Source organism: Dasypus novemcinctus, chromosome X, assembly GCF_030445035.2.
Source record: "Dasypus novemcinctus isolate mDasNov1 chromosome X, mDasNov1.1.hap2, whole genome shotgun sequence".
Lineage (NCBI taxonomy): Eukaryota > Metazoa > Chordata > Mammalia > Cingulata > Dasypodidae > Dasypus > Dasypus novemcinctus.
This window is the reverse complement of record NC_080704.1, coordinates 189,133,291-189,157,193: the sequence shown is the minus strand read 5'-3', so window position 1 is coordinate 189,157,193 and position 23,903 is coordinate 189,133,291. Positions and strand designations below refer to the sequence as shown.

Below are 23,903 nucleotides of genomic sequence, written 5' to 3'. Positions count from 1 at the left end.
GCTATTTCAAAGGCTTTATTCAAATTTTGAAATCTAGGTAAGGCCAATTCCATTCCCTGTATAATGAGGTCTCTAAGATCTTTCATTTGTTCTCTGTCCCTCAGGTCATTATTATCCCAAATTGGGTCTGTGTTTGGGAACTTCTCTTTTGCTGCCATTACCCCCTGACCAGTGGGATGTTGCCTTTCCCACTTCTTCATAGCTTCCCTCTGCATGATTCCTCTTTCTTTTCCCATAAAGAGGATATTCACTATGGACATAAGTTCAGGCCAGGTATATAAACTAGGACCTAGGAATTGATCTACTTGTTTGGCTGGCCCTGCTGGATTTTCCACTAGTGATTCCATCTCCTTTTTGAAGTTTCTTAACTTCAAAAGTACACATCAGCAGGGCATTTATATAGCTAATCTCCCCTGGCACCACTGGTACTTCTCTCAGTGGATACAAAGGCTCAACAGAGTTTTGATCTTTTACTCTCTTCTCAGGTGCTCTGGGGACTGGAAAATTTTGTATACCTTTTTTACACTGTTCCAATTCTTTCCTCAGGTGTTGGTGGGTTGTAACCAGTGGGGCTGTTAGCCCCACTTGATTTTCCAGTTCCTCAGGGTTTAAAATGTGTTCTATTGGGCCCTCTAAGTCTAATGGCCCTTCTCCTGGGAGAGGAGGGAGAATGTAAGGAGGAGGGAGATTCAATAGGGAGTCCTAGAGTTTAGTTTCTGCAGCTTTAGTTTAGTTTCTGCAGCCTTAGTTTCTGCAAGCTTAGCCTTGGGGTCTAGACTTTCAGCTATTATAGGGTAGAGAGTGCCCTCCTTTCCCTTTAACCAGCATACAGCATGGTCAGACTTCTCTTTGGAGAAGGGTGTTTTCCCATTAACATACAGTATAAGGTCAGCACAAAGCCAATCCTCATCTGCCCCGTATTTTGGCCAGAATATGTTACATGGTAAAATACTTTGCTTGGTCTAGATACAAAAGCAGTACTTAATTATTTTCTTTTTGATTTTTCCCCTGGTCCAATGCCTTAAAATCCTTCCTAATGGACTATCTGGAGGAATATTTCTGGGGATCCTACAGATACCCCCTTTCCCTTTATCCCAGATGACTGACTGCCTCTATTTCCCATTCTCAATCTTGTCTGGGTCTCTTTCTCTTGAATCTTTTGCTTTGTTCCTCTCCAGCCCTTTCCCTCGCTGGAGAAGGGAAATGCAAATTGGGACTCCACACTCACTTCACACAGTATGTCACATGTCTCTTGCATGCACAATCAACCTCAGATTCAACAGAATTTCTGACCACCAAGGTAATACTTAATAGCGTTTGTTCTTACCTTGGTCCATGCATGGAATTACCTGGTCAATGAGAGGCAGATTTTCCCTTCCCTTTTTCTCATCCACAATCAGCAGATCTAAGCATCTGTTCTCAGGTCTCTTGACTGCCAGAGGCAAGGCAACCACCGGTGGAGCCCAAGACCACTAAAACTGTGGGGTGTGCCTCCCTGTCTTCCACCCCAGAAGTCTGCTCTCTTAAGCTTCAGAATCCTGGATGAGCCCCCATAGCCGTAAGAAAGAAATTTTCTTCTGGAAGAAAATAAGGCTCACCCAGTTGTGGAGAAGAAAAGAATTTATTTTCATCCTTGCAAGAAGGGGCACACAACCAGAAAACATGAGTGGTGTGCTGAACAAAGAAAAATGACACAATTTTTACCCCTAAGCCTAGCATGCAAGCCCTTCCTCTGTTTCTCCATAGAGCAGATACTTCAGAGGTTACAGCCTATCTGAGAAGTCTAACTTTCCCAAGCAAACACATTTTTTAGTTTTTGATTAACCACTTCCCCCTCACATTTCAACTATTTTAGCTTTAACCTGTTCCTTTTGCCAAATAAGGAATGGAATTTAGTGCTGAATTGGTATTGACTTAGCTTTTTCTTGTGCCTCCTTTTTATTGGCTTTAGGACTGGCTTAAACTGGTTTCCTTTGTTCCTCTTTAACCCGGGAGTGTGAGACTGAGGCAGTAGGATGCCAGGTTACATTAATTAATATTTTCTTCCTTTATGTGAAAATTAAATTAATTTTCACTTCTTACAGTGGTAGAACAGAGCCACAGCTGTGTGGAATAATACAAGTCATGCAGGTCTATACTGTAGTTGCCCAGAGAGACTGATGAAGCTTCATGCCCCTTTCTCCCCTGTATGAGGTGGGGATGGAGCTGCAGGTGTAGGCAGCAATCTATGTAGTGCAGGTCCAAAATGACCAGAGTTGTCCCAGTAGACTTCTGATTTTCAATCTGGACCACTCAAAGTTACCTGCAGTATTGCAGTTGGAAAAGCTGGTGCAGGGCCCGCCAGCCTCCTCCCAGCTGGAGGTGGGGCTGAAGCCTAGTCTAGGGCTACAGGCTGATCTGGGTAAAAGAAACCATTTCTTATCATCACTGTGACTTTAGGTCAGCTGGGATTCCCCTCAGGGTGGGGGCAAGATTCAAAATACTGGTCACCATCCTCTTTCTGACTTTGGCAGATTCACACCCCAGCTATTCCCAGGGTTATATCTTAGCCAGCCAAGTCTACCAATCAGTAGCCAAAATTGGCAGTCAACTGTCTCCTCCTCCACTTTTTTTTGGGAAATGGAGCTTCTAATTCCAGCCACAGAATAGCTCCTGGGGTGGCTCATGCTGCCAGAGTAGGACAATCACCAGCCTCCATGGCTTGACTGGTAATTTCCCAGAGAAGCTAGTGCAGGTTCCCACAGCTTCCTCCCTGCTGGAGGTGGGCCTGGGGCCTAGGCTAGACTGCAGTCTGATCTGGATAGAAAGAAGCCAGTCCCTACCAGCACTGATTTTTAGTCCACCCTGCTTCCACCTGTGCCAGGTGTGGAATTAAGACGGCAGCTACCAACCTCTTTCTGACTTGGACAGGCTCAAACTTTAGATGTTCTCAGGATTATACTTTAGCCTGCTGAATTTACTCATCAGTAGCTGAGGTTGGTGCCCAAACATCTCTTCTTCCCCCATTTTGGGGAAGTGTAGCTTTCAATTCCAGCCATGGAACATCTCCCGAGGCAGCTTGTGCCCCCAGTGGAAGATGGGCACTGGCCTTCATGGCAAGGAGCAATCTACTTATGAGTCTTCTCTGCAGATGGGCAGTCTCCTCCTTTCATTCCTTCAAGTTTGTTGCAGGATGCTCTTCTGGCCTCCTGGAGCCCCCAAACAGGTGCTTCAGCTAGATTGAGAGAGCTCTGGGTGTTCCCTAACTGCTCTGTAGCAGGAACTGACTCTGGGAGCACTTATCTCCACTGCCATCTTGTTGATTCTCTCCAGAGGAATCATTTTTAATTGATTAAATTATGTTTAGGACTTTGATTAGGTCATATCAGTAGGGCATTGAGTCACCACTTCTTGGTGGGTGGGGACTCACAGAGAAAATACATGATAAAGTATAGAGTTGGTAGTTTTGAGCTGGAGCATGGGAAGTGAACACACAGGAGAAGAACACAGAGGAATAGACAGCCTCCTTACACATGGCAGAAGCTACAGGAAGAGAGACAGAACTGTTTATCTGATAGTCTACAGTCGGCCTTGTGGAGAGAGCACAGTAGCTGAGACCAAAGAGAAACAGAGCCCCAGGAAGAAAGAAACCCAGGAATCCTGAACTCTTGACAGACATTGGCAGCCATCTTGCTCCAACTTGTGGAAGTACTTTGATGGGGGAAGTAATTTATGTTTTATGGCCTGATAATTGTAAGCTCTTACCCCAAATAAAGAGCCTTTATAAAAGCTGAACAATCTCTGGTATTTTGCCTCAGCCCCCCTTTGGCTGACTCATACACACAATAATCATGGTATAATAACTGACCAGCAAAAATAAAACAAATGAATATGTTTTACTTCATTTGATTATCATACAAAAATAGGCACATCTATTTTAACAGTTCTAATTGTACTTAATTTTTTTAAATTAAAAATTAATAAAGCAATTTGGATTTGAAGTGAATATGTGAGGGAAGAAAATAAGACAAATAGGTGCTCAAGCAAATGAAAATAGTGAGTTTAGAACAATTTGTAATAAAAAAAAATCAGCTTAAATGGGAGCAGGTATAGCTCAGTGGTTTAGTGCCTACTTTGCATATATCAGATTCCAGGTTCAAGCCCCTGTACCTCCAAAAACAGAGTAGCTTAATGAAAAAGGGAGAAATATTACAATTTCAGTGACAGAATATTTTGTTATACTTTAAGGGGACTGGGGCTAGTTTCCAACCACTAACTATAAAATGTTTAGTGTGGGAGACAGTAGAGCTCAGTGGTTTCAGCACCAACTTCCCACATGTAAGGCCCAGGGTTCAATCCCCAGCCCTGTTACCTCAAAAAAAATTTAAGTGAAAATAATATTATTTGTATAAATTTAATATAGTCCCTACTTTCTAGACAAGTTTGCAGAAATATTGACTTTACCAGGAAGATTAATTCCCCAAAGCTTTTTATAAAAAAAACTTCTGTCTCTAAATCCAGATACACTACCATGCAATTTTTAAAAGGCAATTAATTAAAATAGAAATAACTTTTCTTTACATAAAAGGTAAAACACGGTATTTTGAAAAAAAACTTGTTTTAGAAAGTGAAATAAGCAACCTGGACACTTTAGTATAAAAATGTTTAAAATCTTAATTAAGATGGCAATTTCAGAAACTCTAAACAGTAAAACCAAATCTGAAAACATCTCTTTTTTTAAAAAGATTTATTTTTTTTTCATTTCTCTCCCCTTCCCCCGCCCCCCCCCCCCCGGTTGTCTGTTCTCTGTGTCTATTTGCTGCATGTTCTTCTTTGTCCGCTTCTGTTGTTGTCAGCGGCATGGGAATCTGTGTTTCTTTTTTGTTGCGTCATCTTGTTGTGTCAGCTCTCCATGTGTGCAGCACCATTCCTGGGCAGGCTGAACTTTCTTTTGTGCTGGGCAGCTCTCCTTATGGGGTGCACTCCTTGCGTGTGGGGCTCCCCTATGCAGGGGACACCCCTGCATGGCACGGCACTCCTTGAGTGCATCAGCACTGCACGTGGGACAGCTCCACACAGGTCAAGGAGGCCCGGAGTTTGAACTGCAGATCTCCCATGTGGTAGATGGATGCCCTAACCACTGGGCCAAGTCCGCTTCCCTGAAAACATCTCTTTCAAACAGAGTGGGCAGAGGGGGCAGAATGGAGCTAAAATCATTGCTGTAATAAGCTAAGCTAACCCCCTCACAGTTTTGGCTAGGCTCCCAACAATCTGAAAACGAGGGTGTTTCAGACTAAGATGACACCTTTGTCAGCCTCTCATTCTACTCTTGATATTGCTGCCAAAAGCCAGGAATGGGGTCGGGGGAGAGGCTTCTTTTGTTCTTTATAAAAAGAAAAAGGCAGTGTTCTGAGAAGCACATTTTTATTTCCCTGCCCTCTGTTCTGATTCCTTAGTGTTAATAATCTTGTCAGGGAGAAGAGGGAATTCTGTGCAGGTCATCTGTCTTGTCACCTCTATTACTTCCTAAGCAAATTGTAGTTTACCCTTCTTGCAAAGGGGAGTTTACCAGAATGTAAATATTGACATTTTTCAGGTTAGCAAAAATGCCTGCAAGCAAGTCCTGTATTTGCATGGAGGGTGTTCCAGAGCAGCCAGCATTCTCAACCAGAGAGGCAGCTCCCAGGGCTCTCTAAGAATTATACCCATAGGCCCTCTGTGTCTTCAGTGACATTCAGATGGAGAGAAACATGGCTTTGGAGAGCCCCAGCTAATGTTATGAAGGCCCATGTGCAAAGACTATTTCCAATATGCAATGGAAAACTGAAATTATATTTCGCTCATACTCATACCTTAATATCAAAGGCCCTTCTAAGTTAATTACATTATTGACAGGAAATGCTTTAAATTTCACAGTAGATATCACTTAACATTTTTTTTCAGGTATGATTTAAGATAATGTGTATAGGTTCAAATTAACAGGGGTGGGCTCTGATGATTAGGTTATTTTGTCAACACAGCCTGGTAATGTTGCCTAGGTGTTTTTCTAGCAAGTGCTGGAGTAATTGTAATATAAGGGCATTTCAAGGACTTTATTTATTTTCTTTTAAAGATTTATTTATTTAATCCCCCCCTCCCCCGGTTGTCTGTTTCTCTGTGTCTATTTGCTGCCTCTTGTTTCTTTGTCCGCTTCTGTTGTCATCAGCGGCACGGGAAGTGTGTGCGGCGCCATTCGTAGGCAGGCTGCACTTTCTTTTGCCCTGGGCGGCTCTCCTCATGGGGCGCACTCCTTGCGCGTGGGGCTCCCCTACGCAGGGGACACCCCTGCGTGGCAGGGCACTCCTTGCGTGCATCAGCACTGCACAAGGGCCAGCTCCACACGGGTCAAGAAGGCCCGGGGGTTTGAACCACGGACCTCCCATATGGTAGACGGACGCCCTAACCACTGGGCCAAGTCTGTTTCCCCATTTCAAGGACTTTAATCATCAGTAAGCTGATTGTATATATGACTGATTACATCTGCAATCAACTGATAAACTTGCTTTCAGCAATGAGTTATCTCTCAACCAATTCATTGTAGGCCTTAAAAGTGATTTCAGCAATCAGAGAAAGAGTTCCTATTTCTTTTTGTAGTTTTTTATTTTTAAAGTAACTTTATATTACATAAATGTTACATAAAAAATATAAGGAAGTTTCCGTATACCTCCCCCTTTTCCCCTCCACACTTTCCCACATTAACATCTTTCCTTAGTGTGGTACATTTGTTATAATTGATGAACACATATTGAAACACTGCTACTAATCATGGTCTGTAGTTTACATTATAGTTTACATTTTGCACCTCACAATTTTATAGGTTCTGAAAAGATATATAATGGCCTGTATCTGTCATTACAATGTCACGCAGGAAAATACCAGTGTCCCCAAAATGCCCCATGTTACACCTATTCTTCTCTCTCCATTCATTCAGAACTGCTGGTGGACACTGCCTTTACATCAATGATACAAGTTCTTCCATTGCTATATTAATAATGTCTACTTTAGTCCATAGTTGCATTCCCCCATTATGTTTATTCATTCCTTATTCTTGAGGATTTGGGGATGGTAATACACAACCTGCTTCTGATTGAGAGTGGGCTTGGACCTCATTGGGCAGATGGATGGAACTGTCTTGCTTGCAGTTGTAAATACTCTGTTCTTTGGGATGTCCATCATCATCCTTTTGTTAGTTGTCCTGAGTGAGTTCAATGAACTGGAAAGTAGGTGTTGCAACTCTGCTGAAATTCAAGGTTCAGCTGGCACATGAACAGACCAAAGATTTAAGTCTTTGAGACATATCTTTAAAAAGCATAGTGCTAATTATTGGCTCAAATATAAGGGAAGAAGAGCAATGTGTAGGGAGATGATAAATGATTTTAACTTTGTTATATTGGGGAGCATATTCCAAGGTGAGGGTGCTCAAAGCCTGAGATTGTCTGCCTTGTATATAGTGTCTAGAAGTCTCTAGAGCCCTCAGGAAACCCACTGGTACAGGCAACAGTGCATATCCTTTTTAAATTACTCCTACAGAGTTAAACCAAACTCATTATTTCAAACAATGATCTGAAGCCCCAAACAAGGTGATTGGAACTAATAAAGAATGGTCTTAGAACACTGAACCTGCATCAGGTGAATCCCATTAGAGAGAACAGACAGTAACCAGAAAAACAAGAAAACCTACTAGCCTTTTGGGGGGGTTAGCAGTTGTTTCTGGAAAACTGCTAAACACTAACTGGTTATTTTTCCTGCTGCCTGCTTCTCTGGGTTGCTGATCTGACCAAGGATCAGGTAATTTTTAGTAGGTGGTAGAAAAAATAGTTGTAGACAAAATAAATGCAGCAACAAATCTGATTACCTCCACCATGGTTAAAATAGGAGAATGTCTGCATGAAAATACCCCTAAAACAAACAAGACCTATAAAGACAGAAAGACAACCATGCTACATCAGACCTGTTTTTAATGGCATTATTCTGGAATGTTTTAATTCCAGATGATAATTGGGTAGCTAATAAAAAATGGAGCCATGTACCATAACAGTAACAGAATTTGCTGTTTTCTGAGGGTTTTTTTTAAACTTTTTTTCTTTTTTAAAAAAGTATATACCAGATTGTCTGTAATTGTGTTTGGATGACTGCCAAACCTGGAAAACCTGTTGCTATTATTGATGCACAACATACTGCTATTTGTCTTTTTATATAAATATAATATAGACACATATATATAATTTGAATTTTTGAAAACCTCAGCTGCGCTGTCAAGTTTGGAAAAAGTATCCCAGTAATACCATGTTGAGTTGATATTGTACAGAAATTAACAGCCATATTGGTCAAGAAATGTTAAATTTATTTTTTTCCATTTGCACGGGGGTAACACATTGTATGAATAGGTAAGGTCTTATCTAGATGGGTTTGTTTACAGAAACTAATAAAGTATTCTCTAAATAATGAAAAAATAAAATTTATGCTTTTTTTCCTTCACATTAAAAAATATTTTTTAATATGAAGGAAGTATAACTCAGATTTTTAAATAGTGGAAACATCAACTATTATTCTTACATATAAAATTACTAGACCTTCAAATGCCTATGTTAGCAATTTCAATTCAGAGGAAAAAAAAACTGCAGCTTCTCTTCAAATGTTAAGAAAATACTACATTTAGTCCTCATTTGCTACTATCTAGTAGATAAAGATATTTTGGCCCCACTTAAAAATTTGCTTCCTGCATTCCTAGAATAATTTGTCTGCATAGATTCCCTGCAGGGGAAAACAGAAATGAAGAATAGAGGCCTCATGAGGCTTGCCAGCTAAGAAGTATCTCCTGCTCTGCTCCACCTCTGGGAAGCAAGCTTGCAAAGGGCCTCTCATGTGCTGCAGGAGTGTCCTGCCTAACAGGTTGACTTCATCCACCAGGAGGAAAGCCTATGGAAGGTAGTGACAAAGCTGTCACAATTGACCTGTGACTTTGGAACCCAGCAGAAGTATCAAAGTTTCCACAGTTTTATGTGTGCTCCAGAGTACCATTGCAGAATAATACCATGCAGGTATACCACCTTGGAAAACCATTCCTTAAATTACTACTCCAAGCTGCTATCTTGGCTGTCCATGTGCTGAAGAGAGTCTGGCTTCAGTTTTTTAAAGGAGGTACTGGGATTGAGCCCAGGAACCCATAGATTGGAAGCAGGTGCTCACCACTGAAGATACATCTTCTCCCATTCAGTTTTTAAATTAATGAGTTGTGGACTTGGCCCAGTGGGAAGTGGACTTGGCCCAGTGGTTAGGGCATCCGTCTACCACATGGGAGGTCCGCGGTTCAAACCCTGGGCCTCCTTGACCTGTGTGGAGCTGGCCCACGTGCAGTGCTGATGCGCGCAAGGAGTGCCCTGCCTCGCAGGGGTGTCCCCTGCATAGGGGAGCCCCACACGCAAGGAGTGCGCCCCGTAAGGAGAGCCGCCCAGCGCAAAAGAAAGTGCAGCCTGCCCGAGAATGGCACCGCACACACAGAGAGCTGACACAACAAGATGACACAACAAAAAGAAACACAGATTCCCGTGCTGCTGAAAACAACAGAAGTGGACAAAGAAGACGCAGCCAGTAGACACAGAGAACAGACAACTGGGGCGGGGGGGGGTGGGTGGAAAGGGGAGAGAAAGAAATAAAATAGGTAAATCTTTTAAAAAATAAATAAAATTAATGAGTTGTTCCTTCAAAACAGTTCTTTGTTGCTAATGAATCCATTCCTGAAGGAGGTTGGCAGTCCTCTTAGTATGGAGCTATAGTTTTTCTCTGACCATTTAAAAGATTTCACAGAGCCTTTCTGTACATAAGTCATGCTCTTCTCAATGGTAAAGGGATATGGAAAAGGGAGTGATCTTTAGTTGTAACCTGAAGAGACCAGGCCCAAACCAAGAGGAAGTTCAAGTGCTTTTCACCACCCAATTGGATATTTTCATTTATAGCAAATTTCATGCTTGGCTTCACCTGCTGGTGAGGCCAGTTGAATAGTGTTTTGTTAAGGAAGAGGAAGAAACTTTAAATGCTTATGCAAAGGCAACTTTATTTAATCAAATGAGTTTGTGTTTATGTCAAATGATTATAACAATTGAGCAATCACAAAGGAAAATAATTAATGACATAGGAAAGAATGAAGGTATATACAACCACTCACCAAATCAGGGGAAAAATCAACATCTGGAATTTCACGAGGCTGGGAAGTCCCTTCAACAGTCAGCCAGAGTTCCAATTGGAATCACAGTCCCCGGCAGAGTGTCCCCTCCTGGGTGAGACTTCAACCAGCAACCAAAAGGGGCTCCACTTTTATGAGACCAAATAATGATCCAAGGGTGGTCATGCAACTCAATGTGTGTCAGTTGTCTTTAGAACAATGTCCATACTCAGGAGAGTGGCCAGGTCCCACGAGGAGGGACATCATGCCCTAAAGCTCTCTACTCTATAAATGTGTCAGTAACTAAAAACTATAGGAATGCATAGTTTCCATGTTCAGTGTTCATCATCTTAGATAGTTGCTATGATTCCTTGGGAAAAACAGAAACTACAGAGCAGGGACCCATGTCAATGAGCTCCTGTGTTTGTATTAAGCAAAGAGTAGTTTAAGCATGAATCATTCATAGGAACTTGTTCTCTGGTCACTTATTAATCTCAAAGCTACATTTTACTGTGAGTGCACAATTCTTCATCCATTGTGGATAATATTCTTTATGAGGATTACTTATCAAATAGGAATGTGCCAAAGAGTGAGATGGGGTTACTGTTCTACAGGACTCTAAGGAAATTTCAGAGAACCCCAGCACCACTGGATATTGTCCTAACAGTTGCCATGTGGCATCCAAATGGCAAAAATAAGGGAGACACTATTTCCAATCTCTTTAAATAGTAGGATCTGTCTAGGAACTGATAGGCAGCCATGAGTCACTCCTTCTGTATCAGACACTAAAATACAGCAATTGTCCTAAAATAGGGATCCAGCATCACTTGAATAAGAGAAAGTATGAAATAACTCAAATCTCTCCTCTCTTCCTCTTGTAGGATTACAGAGAGAAGTTTGTTTTCCTTCCTGTACACAATTTCCATTGAATGATTTTTTTCTTAAAAAATTATGTTTATTTCTTTCTCCAGTGAAAGACATCTGGAGGTACAGTGTTCAAGCTGGTGTGGCCACTCCACCATTGCCAGGGAATGAGGATCCTAGTGTGTTTCTTTTATTTAATTAATTTTTTTATTTTCAAAGAAGCTTTAGATGACAAATGTTACACAAAAAATACAAGGGATTCCCATGTGCCCATACCCACCCCTCCCATATTTTCCCTCATTAACAGCATCCTTCATTAATGCGGCACATTTGTTACCATTGGTGAACAAATATGAAGTATTGTTATTGACCATGGACTACAGTTCATAGTTCACACTCCATCCTGCACAATTTTGTAGGTTATGACAAAATAAACAATGGCCTGTATCTGTCACTGCAATGTCATGCAGGACAACTTTAATGTCCCAAAAGTGCCCCCATATTACAATGATTCCCTCTCCTCAGAACCTCTGGAGGCCACTCTCTCCACATTAGTGATAAAAATTCTTCCATTTTTAGAATAATAATAAGTTTATAGTAGAATAATCATAATTCTACTTTAGTCCATTGTTTTTTACCCAATCTTGAGGATTTGAGGGTGGTGATGCCCCTTCTGCTTCTAATTGAGACAGAGCTTAGACCCCACTGGGCAGATAAATGGAAATCTTGCTTGCAGTTTCAGACACTCTCTGTTCCCTGGGATGGGTGTTGTCCATCATTATTTCATTGTTAGTTGTCCTGGGTGAGTCCAATGAACAGGAGAGTAGGTGTTGCAACTTTGCTGAGATTCAGGTCTCAAATGGCACATGGACACACCAAAGATTTAAGTCTCTGGGACATACATTTATCAAGTATAGTGCTAATTTTTGGCTCAAATAAAATGTTTAAGGAATACCCTTTCACATTCTAACAACCTAGTTCTTTCCAATGAAGATAGCCATTTCTTTTGTGTTTCCAAAATGCATTAACACATAGTTTCTTAAGTGTTACAAATGCCACATTTATTTCTTAGTTATTAGGCAAGGTCTAATCCAAATCCAATTTGTAAAAATCATGTCTCTGTGGATGACTTCTGGTTATTGCATTACAGATCCTTTGATGTATTTTTCAGTGCTGCAACACAACTATTATGAGGGCCGTTCTCACCAAGGCCTTTAGGGTGGCTCCAGCACAACAATGATGCCCTTCTTCCAACAAAAGAATGGGAAAAGATCTTTAGGTCTTGCTCTGCTAAAGAATTTGGCACTGCAAAGTATTGTAGAATGCAAGTGGATATCACATTACCCTCTTAATGGAACAAACTCTCCACCCAGAATCACCCATCCTCTTGATTTCCCTGTCCCAATCTGCGTAAGTTTCAAACACAGGAGTTTTTAGCTATTGCAACCACCAGCTCCACCACCTTCTCCTGAGGGGAATCCATTTATTTTGGTGGCTGAATTGTGGTAGGTTTCCCCCACATAATCAAATACAAAGGGTAGCTGCAGGTCTGTTGGCTAGGAACAATAAGCTATTGTAAAATGTATTTTTTTGGTAGTTTTGGGACCTGATTCATCAAAGCAAAATCTGACAATCCTGAATTATTCATAATAAATAAATTCTGCTGGATTAAATTTCAGTTTCTGCTTGGGGCTTAGGAATTTTTTTATAAAAATTTTTTCTTCCCCTCCCCCTCTCCCACTCTGCTGTTTTTTGCTGTCTGTGTCCATTCACTGTGTGATCTTCTGTATCTATTTCTGTTTTTTTTCTTCTCTTCTCACCTTTCTCCTTTAAGATTCACTGGGATTTGATCCTGGGGGCCTCTGATGTGGAGAGAGATTCCCTGTCAATTGTGTCACTTCAGTTCCTGATCTCTGCTGTACTTCACCTTGACTGTCCCCTTGTCTCTCTTTTATTGCATCATCACCTTTCCTGCATGACTCACTTGTGTGGGCACTGGCTCACTGTACAAGCACTGGCTCACCACATGGGCACTCAGCTTGCCACACAGGCACTTGCATGGGCACTCAGCTCAACTTCATGGGCACTTGCTCAACATGTGGGCACTCAAATGGGCACTTAGCTCAGCACGTGGGCAATTGTGTGGGCACTTGGCTTGCCATGAGGGCACCCATGTGGGTACTTGGCTTACCATGTGGGTGCCCACCCACATGAGCACTCAGCTCACCATGCAGGCACTTGGCTCACTGCATGAGTACTCAGCCAGCCACACTGGCAATGGCTCACCACACAGGCATGCTTTCTCTTCTTTTTCACCAGGAGGCCTCAGAGATCAAACCTGGTTCCTCCCAAATGGTACGCAGAGACCTTATCACCTGAGCCACATCCACTTCCCTCTGCTTCTTTTTGTGGTCGTTACTGTGATGATTTGCTCAATACATTTTAAAGGGACATATAATGGAATTTTTGTAAGGCATTGGATCATCTGGAACAAAGGAAATATTATAAAACTTTTTTCAAATTGAAGTTTGTCATTCATATATGTACATCCATGAACAATAAGTATATAGTAAAAGTTGTGAACTTACAAAACAAACATGTATATCATCATATACTGCTCCCATACTTTACCCTAACACCAGATCCTTGCATTGTTGTGAAACAATTGCTACAAACTATGAAAGAACATCATCAAAACACTACTATTACCTGTAGCCAGTATCTTACATTAGGTGTATTTTCCCCCAACCCACCCAGTTACTGACACCCAGTATTAGTATATACTTGTTATAGTTCATGAGAGAATATTCTCATATTTGTATGGTTAACCACAGTCTATCATCCACCAAAGGATTCATTGTGTTATACAAGCCCATGCTTTTTAAAATCCATTCAAAACGTACACTCAGTGGCTCTTATATTTGTCAGAGTTATGCTGTCACCACCTCAATTTTAGAATGTTTTCATTACCCAAAGAGAAAAATCCCATATCCCTTATACCATCCTAGAAAATAGAATGTGTTGGAGAAAAATGGCATTCACTGGGACATGGAGACTGACTGACCACATGTAGAAAATCTATTTCCTGAGAAGTTCTCCCAACAGAGGGGGTCTGAAGACTTCAGTCCCCCTGCCAGCATGGTGGGGGTCTGAAGAGAGATTTCAGCTCCCTCTTGGAAAGGGGGTACTTGAATTTATACAGAACTTTCATAGGCAGGGAAATGATAGTGGGAGGGGGGTTGAAGGTCTGAGTGAAGTGCAGGGACCAATAGGAAGCTCTAGAGGTGAAAATTTTCCTTATAATGACTAGGGAGTTTATGGTCTCTTGGAATGTTGCAGGAGTAAATGTTTCTTTTGATCTGTAGGGTTTTTAAGGGTTTCTTTATTTCCCTCTGATATGTAAATAGTGAAGGTTTCTGTCTCTCCCTGATATACAGGTAGAGGTAGTAAAGATCTCTATCTCTCTCTGATATGCAGATGGTGAAGATCTCTATCTCCCTTTACTCCTGTATCTATGGGATTTCTTTGTTTAATCTGTGGGAAAGTGCCTTGCCCTCAGACAAGGGGGAGGTGGTTTGCCTTTTTCCCAGTGCATATCAGGGGAAACTGAGCTGCAGCTTGTTAATTATTGCAAACCTCTAATAAAATGGCATAAGACAATGGGAGCAGATGCTTAATGCATGTAGACATTTTAATAATGTTTATTGTAAATGTGTGGAAATGAATAGAGTTGGTGATAATACATTATGATAAGTTGCACTGCTGATTTATAAATGTGATTGTAGCTGAAAGATGTAGTCTGTGGATGTAATATTTCAATTGAAAGGAAGCTAATGAATAATGTAAGGACTTCATAAGATAGTGATTTTGGTGGTGGATGTTGATTGTGGTTATTAGTATAAGAATGATCTTCATTACAAAGTGTTAAGAATAAAGGAAAGTTTGAAGTTATTGTCAGTCCGTTTTCCCCACTAATTATATTGACTTGTGTGTTGCACTGCATTTTCATACAAAAATTGACTTCATTTATGACAATTTCTCCTGGAAAAAGGATTGGTTCCAATTTTTACTTGTATTTATTTTTTAAAGAGTTTTTAATTTATTTCTCCCCTTTGTGCGTGTGTGTGTGTGTATGTGTGTGCTCACTCTCTTCTCTCTTAATTTGCTGTGTGTTCTTCTGTGATTGTGCATCTTATTTTTAGGTGGCATTGGGAACTGATTCTGGAATCTTCTGGAGTGGAAGAGAGGTACTCAATCTCTTGTGCTACCTCAGCTCCCTGGTCTGCTGCATCTCTTATTCTCTCTCCTCTGTATCTCTTTCTGTTGCATCATTTTGCTGTACCAGTTCTCCATGCAGGTCAGCACTCTATGTGGGCCAACACTACTGCATGGGCCAGCACTCCTGCACAGGCCAGTACTTCATGTGGGACAGCTCTCCACTTGGGCCAGCTCACCTCACAGCCAGCTTGCTTTCACCAGACGGCCCTGGAAATCAAACCCTGGACCTCCTTTATGATGGATGGGAGCATAATCACTTGAGCCACATGCACTTTCCTGGTTTCAGTTTTTAAAATTTTGGTTCTGAATTAAATTTCTCAACAGTCTAGTCAAGAACAGGAGATAAGATCTTAACATGGATCTGGGTGGCTTGATGGAGAACATGCTGCTGCTGCCTCATCTGGGATCTGCCACTACCAGTGACATCATAGAGGGCTCTGGACATCTCCAGATGCTTCTGGGCTTATAGCTTAAGGTCCTGAAGCCCAGGCCCAGCTTCAAGCAGGGACTGGCAGACTGACAGGCCAGGACATGAAGGAACAACTGCTGGAAAAGGAGGATTAGGGCCAGGGGTTGGGCCTATGCTGGCATCAGGACCCATTCCCATAAGGGGCCCACTGCCCCACCCAAGAGACTGTACACACAGGTCCTGTGGACTGCAGTTCCAGGCCTCTAGTTGCTTGTAGAATTTGAAGATAACATTAGGCCAAGAGTCTAACTTGCAAATATTTATTAAATCAAGGAGTTTTATCAGTACACAGCTAGCAGAGTTGATGCTGCTGTAATCTGACCAAAAAGTCATGACCAAATTAGTACTAGATAAGCCCCAATTAATGGTAGCTGAATATAAAATCTCCCAATAGTTCAAGGTTTTTCTAGATAAGTGGTGAGTAGGAAACTGTTGTAAATAGGTTTTAAATCATATGACCTCTTTTGGGTGCATGTTGCTAATATTGTCAGGTTTGGTAATTGAAATACTTGTGACTGAGTTTGGAACTGCAGCTTTAACCTGTAGTCAGATCCTCCAATTAACCCAATTATTATGGGCCATTTGCCTCAATTGTTTGTTCAACTGGAGATAGACAAGTCAGCAAGGTCTTTGTACTACAGAGCTTGTATTAGCCAAATTTTATGGCATGTGGCCCTCAGCATTTGACATCTTTATTTGAAAGAATGACTTATTTGGAAGGTTTCAGCCTCTGGAAGCAAATCAATGAAAGCACTTAGAACAATAACAGGAAAAAGAAAAAGCCAACAGAATGGTGCAGATCTGCATCTGATAGGCTTTTTCTTGGTTTATGCTGCTTCCCCCAAACCTTGGAACAAATTATTACCAATAATATTACAAATAATAATAATATTAGTAATGTTGTCTGGCTTCACCATGATGAGAGAGGGTTTTTCCTCTTGCATTATTTTCTAATGTGGTTATCATTGACTGACTGGAGTTGCTTATCTCCCTGCTTGGTGGTACATACATTTATGTAAATGGTCCTAGGGCAATAAGTTAAATTTACTGAAGGAGATTAATTAGGGAAGATTAATCATTCATCCCATATATCCTGAAAAAATGGAACACTCATAGGTGGTGAGAATTTAAGTTTAAATATCTCCTATTACAGGTCCGCGGTTCAAACCCCGGGCCTCCTTGACCCCTGTGGAGCTGACCCTTGCGCAGTGCTGATGCGCACAAGGAGTGCTGTGTCACGCAATGGTGTCCCCACGTAGGGGTGCCCCACGCGCAAGGAGTACACCCTGTAAGGAGAGCCGCCCAGCGCAAAAGAAAGTCCAGCCTGCCCAGGAATGGTGCCGCACACATGGAGAGTTGCCACAACAAGATGACACAACAAAAAGAAACACAGATTCCCATGCTGCTGACAACAACAGAAGTGAACAAAGAAGATGCAGCAAATAGACACAGAGAACAGACAATCAGGGTGGGAGGAAGGGGAGAGAAATAAATAAATAAATAAATAAATAAATATCTCCCATTACAAATGGTCCTATAACAGATGCTGGAACTATATGAAAATCTCTCATTAATGAACCTCAGGAGAGTATCTGTCTCAATATGGCCTCTAGTTCTGATGGGTTGGACAAAATAATAAATCAATATTCATGAGGAAAGATATGAAAGAGGGGACTCATGTATTCAGATTCCTCATAAATATGAAAATAAGCCATGCCCCTTTATAGCAAAGAGCAATGGAAAGCTTTTTAAAAATTAGTATGTGATCTAATTTTTCCTAAATGTCTGCAATTAAGTGAAATTAGAGTTTTTGGCAAAAGTGAAACTCTAACAACAGGAATCAATGGTGTGTATACTGGGAAGATGGCATCAGAGTAGCTGATATAGGTTGAAGCTCTCACAAAATAGGAGGAAAGCACAGAAGTTATCCCAGGGTGCTACTTTGGGAACCTGCGTAAGAGGGGAGTCCTGCATGCACCATCCAAGAGAGACAGAGAATGGAGAGACTAAGAGGCCAAAAGGAAAACTGTGAGTTGCTGACCCCCCAGCTTGGAATGGCAACCATCCCCCCTTGAGGTGAACAGCATCCATAAAACCTGCAGCTGAGCAGCCAACAAAAAGGGGAAGGACATATTCCCCTTAGTGAAGAGAGAGGGTGCAGCAGAGGCCTGAGAGTGGATTCTGTTCAGTGAGTTTAACCACTAAGCAAGTTTTGAATCTCTGGCTCGGAAGTCATTGGAAATTGAGGCATTCATCACAGTGGAAAGACTTGCCAAAGAGCACCCTCTAATGGCCAGTGAGGAAAGTGAAGAAAGTCAACCCTTGCATCCCGTTTCTTTCCCAGGCACCTTAGATTTGGTATATGCTCAATTAGGGGCTACCTGCCCCTGTTTACATAACTTAAACAGGGAAACCACTAAGTTTTAGGAAAAAAAGCCATAAATCAAGAAGTGCTGTGAAATAAAACCACTGGTTAGAGGGAAGTTGATGTGGCTCAAGCAATTGGGCTCCATTCTCCCATATGGGTGGTCTTGGGTTCAGTTCCTGGGGCCTCCTGGTAAAGATGAACTTGCCCACATGGAGAGCTTGCCTGAACACAGAGCTGGCCCATGCGGAAAGCTGGCCCATGTGGAGAGCTGGCCCACATTACTAGCTGGCACAACAACATGATGCAACAAAAAGAGACACAGAGGAAAGACAATGAGAGACATAATAAACCAGGGACCTAAGGTGGCTCAAGTAATTGAGTGTCTCTCTCCCACATTGGGAGGTCCTGGGATTGGATCCCAGTGCCTCCTAAATAGAACACAAGAAGAGAAGACAAGCAAAAACACAAGAATGCACAGCAAATGGACACAGGGTGCAGAGAGCATGTACAAGTGGTGGGAGAAATAAATAATATAAATCTTAAAAAAACACTGGCGAGAGAGTAATCAATCAACAGTAAAATCGCCAACTCAATCAGATATCAACAAAAAATAACAAGATATGCTAAGAAACAAGAAGATATGGCAGAGACCAAGGGATAAACCAAGAATCCAGATGAGACGCATGAGTAAAGGCAGCTAATCAATGATGTTTACACAAATCTCAATCAATTCAAGGATTTGAAGGAAAATGTGACTAATGAGATAAAAGATATTAAGATGATACTGTATGAGCATAAAGAACAGTTTGAAAGCCTGTAAAGTACAGAGTTTATGGTAATGAGAGACACAATAGATGAGATTAAAATATATTAGAGGCATAAAATAGCAGACTTGAATTCGTTGAGGATATAATTAGTGAATTTGAAGGTGGAACATATTAATTTGAAAAGACAAAAGAACAGTAAGAAGAAATAATGGAAAAAATTGAATAGGGTTTCTAGGAATTGAATATTAGCATGATGAACACAAACTAATACATTATAAGTGCCTGAAAAGGAGAAGAGAGTGGAAATGGGACAGAAAGACTACTTCAGTGAATAACGACCAAAATATCCCCAAACATGAAAGAAATGAATATCACTTTAGAGAATTACAACATACCCAAATAGAGCAAATTTGAATTGATTTGCTTTGAAATGTCTACTACTCAGAATGTCAAATGCCAGAAAGAGATGTTTCTGAAAATAGCAATAGAAAAGAAATGTATCATTTGCAAGGGAATCTCAATAAGTCTAAGTGCTGATCTCTCAGCAGAAACCATGGAGATTAAAAAGACAGTGGTGAACATGTGGATCAAAGCCCCCTCTCAATATAGAGGTGGAGTGGACATCATCAACCTAGGGTCCACAGGATGGAGGAATAAAATATGGATTAGAGTGAAATTACTAGTATTCTACTATAGAACTATTGTGACTAGTAATGGAAGAAACTGTAGTATTGATCAGAGAAAGTGGTCACAGTAGCTGCTGAGGGTAGGGAGAGGGAAGAAGAGATGAGATGTGGGGGTATTTTCAGGACTTGGAGTTATCCTAAATGATATTGCAGGGACAGATGCAAGGCATTATATATCCTGCCATAACCCACTGAATGGACAGGGGGAGAGTGTAAACTGTAATGTAAACTATAATCCATGCTGTGCAGCAGTGATTGAAAATGTATTCACCAAATGCAATGAAAGTGCCACAATGATGAAAGAGGTTGTTAATATGGGAGAAGTGGGGTGTGGTGTGGCATGGGGTATATGAGAACCTCTTATATTTTTTAATGTAACACTTTTTGTGATCTATGTATCTTTAAATAAAAACACAATTTAATTAAAAATAAATAAAATAAAATAAAAAGACAATGGTAAAATACTGAAAGGAAAAACATGCAGCCAAGAATTCTTTATCTGAAAATCTATCTTTCAGGAATGAAGGTGAGTTTAAAGACTTCACAGATTAACAAAAATCTAGATAGCATGTCACCAAGAGACTGGATCTAGAAGAGATACTAAAAGGTGTGTTACAGCCTGAAAAGAAAAGACAATGGTGAAAGGCTTGGAGAAGAGTTCAGAAATGAAGATAAATAAGGAAGGATTAACAGAAAGAAGATAGCAAGATATGACAATGGAAAACCAAGGAATAAAATGGATAAATAATGCCCGTACAGTAATAACATTCTATGTTAATGAATTAAACTACCCAGTCAAAAGATATAGAATGAAAAAATGAATAAAAAGTGTGTGTCATCTATTTGTTGACTAAAAAGACTCACATTAGATTTAAGAACACAATCAAGCTGAAACTGAAAGGTTGGCAAGAGATATTCCATACAAATAATAATTTTTTAAAAAGACCTGGGGAAGTGGACATGGCTCAACTGGTAGAGCATCTGTCTACCATATGGAGGGTCCAGGGTTCAATTCCCAGGGCCTCCTGACCGGTGTGGTAAGCTGGCCCACGTGCAATGCTGCCTCATGCAAGGAGTGCTGTGCCACGCAAGGGTGTCCCCCACATAGGGGTGCCCCATACGCAAGGAGTGAGCCCTGCAAGGAGAGCTGCCCCATGTGAAAAAATCACAGCCTGCCCAGGACTGGTGCCACACACACGGAGAGCTGATGCAACAAGACAATGAAATAAAAAAGAGATGCTCTTTCTCAGTGCTGCCAGATAATGCAAGCAGATGCAGAAGAACACACAGGGAATGGTCACAAAGAGCAGACAATGGGAGGAAGGGAGAGAAATAAGTAAAATAAATCTTTAAAAAAATAAAAAATATCTGAAGTAGTGATACTAATACCAGACAAATTTTAAACACAATAGAGTTATAAGAGATGAAAATGGTCACTATATATTAATAAAAAGGACACTTTACCAAGATGAAATAGCAATAATAAATGTTTCTGCATTTAACTTAGGTACCACAAAACACATGATGCATATACTGGCAAAACTGAAGGGAGAAATAGATGTCTCTACAGAATATTTGGAGACTTCAACAAAATACTATCAACATTGGTAGAACATCTGGACACAGGTTAAATAAGGAAACAGGGAGCTTGAATAATATGCTAAATGAAGGAGACCTACCAGACATTTATTGAGTATTATGCCACAAAAGACAGGATATACATTCTTCTCCAATGCTCGTGGATCATTCTCCAGGGTAGAACTTATGCTGGGACATAAATCAGATTTAAATAAATTAAGATTAAAGTTATAGAAAGTACTTTCCTGATCACAATGGAATGAAGATGGAAATTAAAAATCTAATTAAAGACCTAACTTGACACTTGGAGGAAATCAAAGAAGAACTGCAAACCAATCCCAAAGCAAGCAGAAAAAAATAAACAATAAATATTAGGACAGAAATAAATAAAATGGAGATTAAAAGAGAGTATCAATAGAACAAATTTTGGTTCTTTGAGATCAATAAAATTTAAAAATCCTTAGCTTGTCTAACAAATAAAACAGAGAGAAGACGTGAATAAATAAAATCAAAATTGAAAGGGGGCACATTAACACTGACCCAGCAGAAATGAAAGTATCACAAGAGGATACTTTCTACAATGGTATGGCAACAAACTTGACAGCATTGATGAAATGCAGAAATTCCTAGAAACGCATGAAAACCCGCACTGAACCTAGAACAAATTAAAGACCACAAGAAAACAACCACAATAGGTACTCTACCTACAGCTATAACTCTACACAATTTACATGAATCTAACCTCCATCCTCCCAGATCTCATATTCTTGCTTTGTTAACATATATCACCAATAGTACTCTACACTTTTTCCTTGCTTACACAATTGCCTTTCCCCGCACTAATACTTTCCTTTAAAGTGAACTTAACCAGCAACAAGAAATTAGAATAAGAAGAACAAAGTGACAAAAAGAAGATATAACACTTACGCAAAAATAACAGCTAATTAATCTCCAAGACTAGACAAAGAAGCTAAGGAACTGATTAAACCCGTCAAGATAAAATGATGACCAGAAAGCAACAAAAATTGACAAACCTAATCAGTAATCAGGAAAACATGGCTGAATCCAATCAACAAACTAAAAATCAGGAAGGGGAGCAGAACTTCGCACAAGCAATGAAAGATCTCAGAACATTTATCACCAACAAATTTGATGAAGTAATGAAAGAGGTTAACAACATGAAGACAACACTGGGAGGTGAAATTGCAGACATACGCAAAAACATAACAGACATAATGGGAATGAACACCACAGTTCAAGAAATCAAAAATACACTTGCAGCAAATATCAACAGACTAGAAGAGGCAGAGCAGAGAATTAGTGATGTGGAAGACAGTACATCAGAAATCAAACAGATAGTAGAAGGGGTCAATAAAAAGATAGAAAAAATCCAGCTAGGACTTAGGGACCTGAATGACAATGCAAAACTCTCAAATATACGTATTATAGGTATTCCAGAAGGAGAAGAGAAAGGGGTCAGAAGGAGTGCTGCAGGAAATAATGGCTGAAAACTTCCCAAATCTACTGAAAGAGACAGACGTACATATCCAAGAAGCACAGCGCACTCCACTGGTCATAAACCCCAACAGGCCCACCCCAAGACATATACTCGTCAAATTATCCAATGCTCAACAGAAAGAGAAAATCCTAAAAGCAGCAAGAGAAAAGAAAACCATCACATACAAGGGAAGCTCCATAAGATTAAGTGCTGATTTCTCATCTGAAACCATGAAGGCAAGGAGGCAGTGGTATGATATAGTCAAGGTACTAAAGGAAAAAAATTTCCAACCAAGAATACTCTATCCAGCTAAACTAACATTCAAACATGATGGAGAGTTCAAAATATTTGCAGATAAACAGAAACTGAAAGAGTATACCAACAAGAAACCTCCCCTTCAAGAAATTCTAAAGGGAGTTCTGCAGGAAGAAAGGAAAAAACAGGACAGGCATAGTTGGAGGAGAGTATAAGAGCAACAAAAAAAGATAAATTAGAAGGGAAAAAAAATACAAACAAAATATGACAAACACAAATCCAATAAAAATATGGCTAACACAAATAATTCCTTGGAAGTAATAACACTGAATGTCAACGGATTAAACTCACCTATCAAAAGATTCAGACTGGGACATTGGATAAGGAAATATGACCCATCTGTATACTGTCTACAAGAGACACATCTTAGACCCAGAGACGCATGGAGATTGAAAGTGAATGGCTGGAAAACAATCATACAAGCAAACAATAACCAAAAAAAGGCAGGAGTAGCTATATTAAATATCAGAAAAAATAGACTTTAAATGTGAAACAATTGTGAGAGACAAAGAAGGATACTACATTTTAGTGAAAGGGAAAATCTGTCAAGAAGATCGAACAATCATAAATATTTATGCTCCTAACAAGGGTGCCTCTAAGTACGTGAGACAAACGCTGGAAAAACTAAGTGAAACAATAGATGCATCTACAATCATAGTGGGGGATTTTAATACACCACTATCTACCTTGGACAGAACATCTCAAAAGAGAATCACTAAAGAAACAAAACATTTGAACAGTATATTAGAGGAGCTGGAACTAATAGACATATATAGATCATTACACCCAAACACAGCAGGATATACATTCTTCTCAAGCGCACATGGATCAGTCTCCAAGATAGACCATATGCTAGGCCACAAAGAAAGGCTGAATGAATTCAGAAAGATTGAAATCATA

The 23,903-nt window shown here is 40.4% G+C and overlaps 1 pseudogene; it reads right to left on the bottom strand.

Annotated features, from left to right (window-relative positions):
* Positions 1-8,673: 8,673 nt before the first annotated feature.
* Positions 8,674-15,110, bottom strand: LOC101420430 (myotubularin-related protein 10-like; annotated as a pseudogene).
* Positions 15,111-23,903: the final 8,793 nt, after the last annotated feature.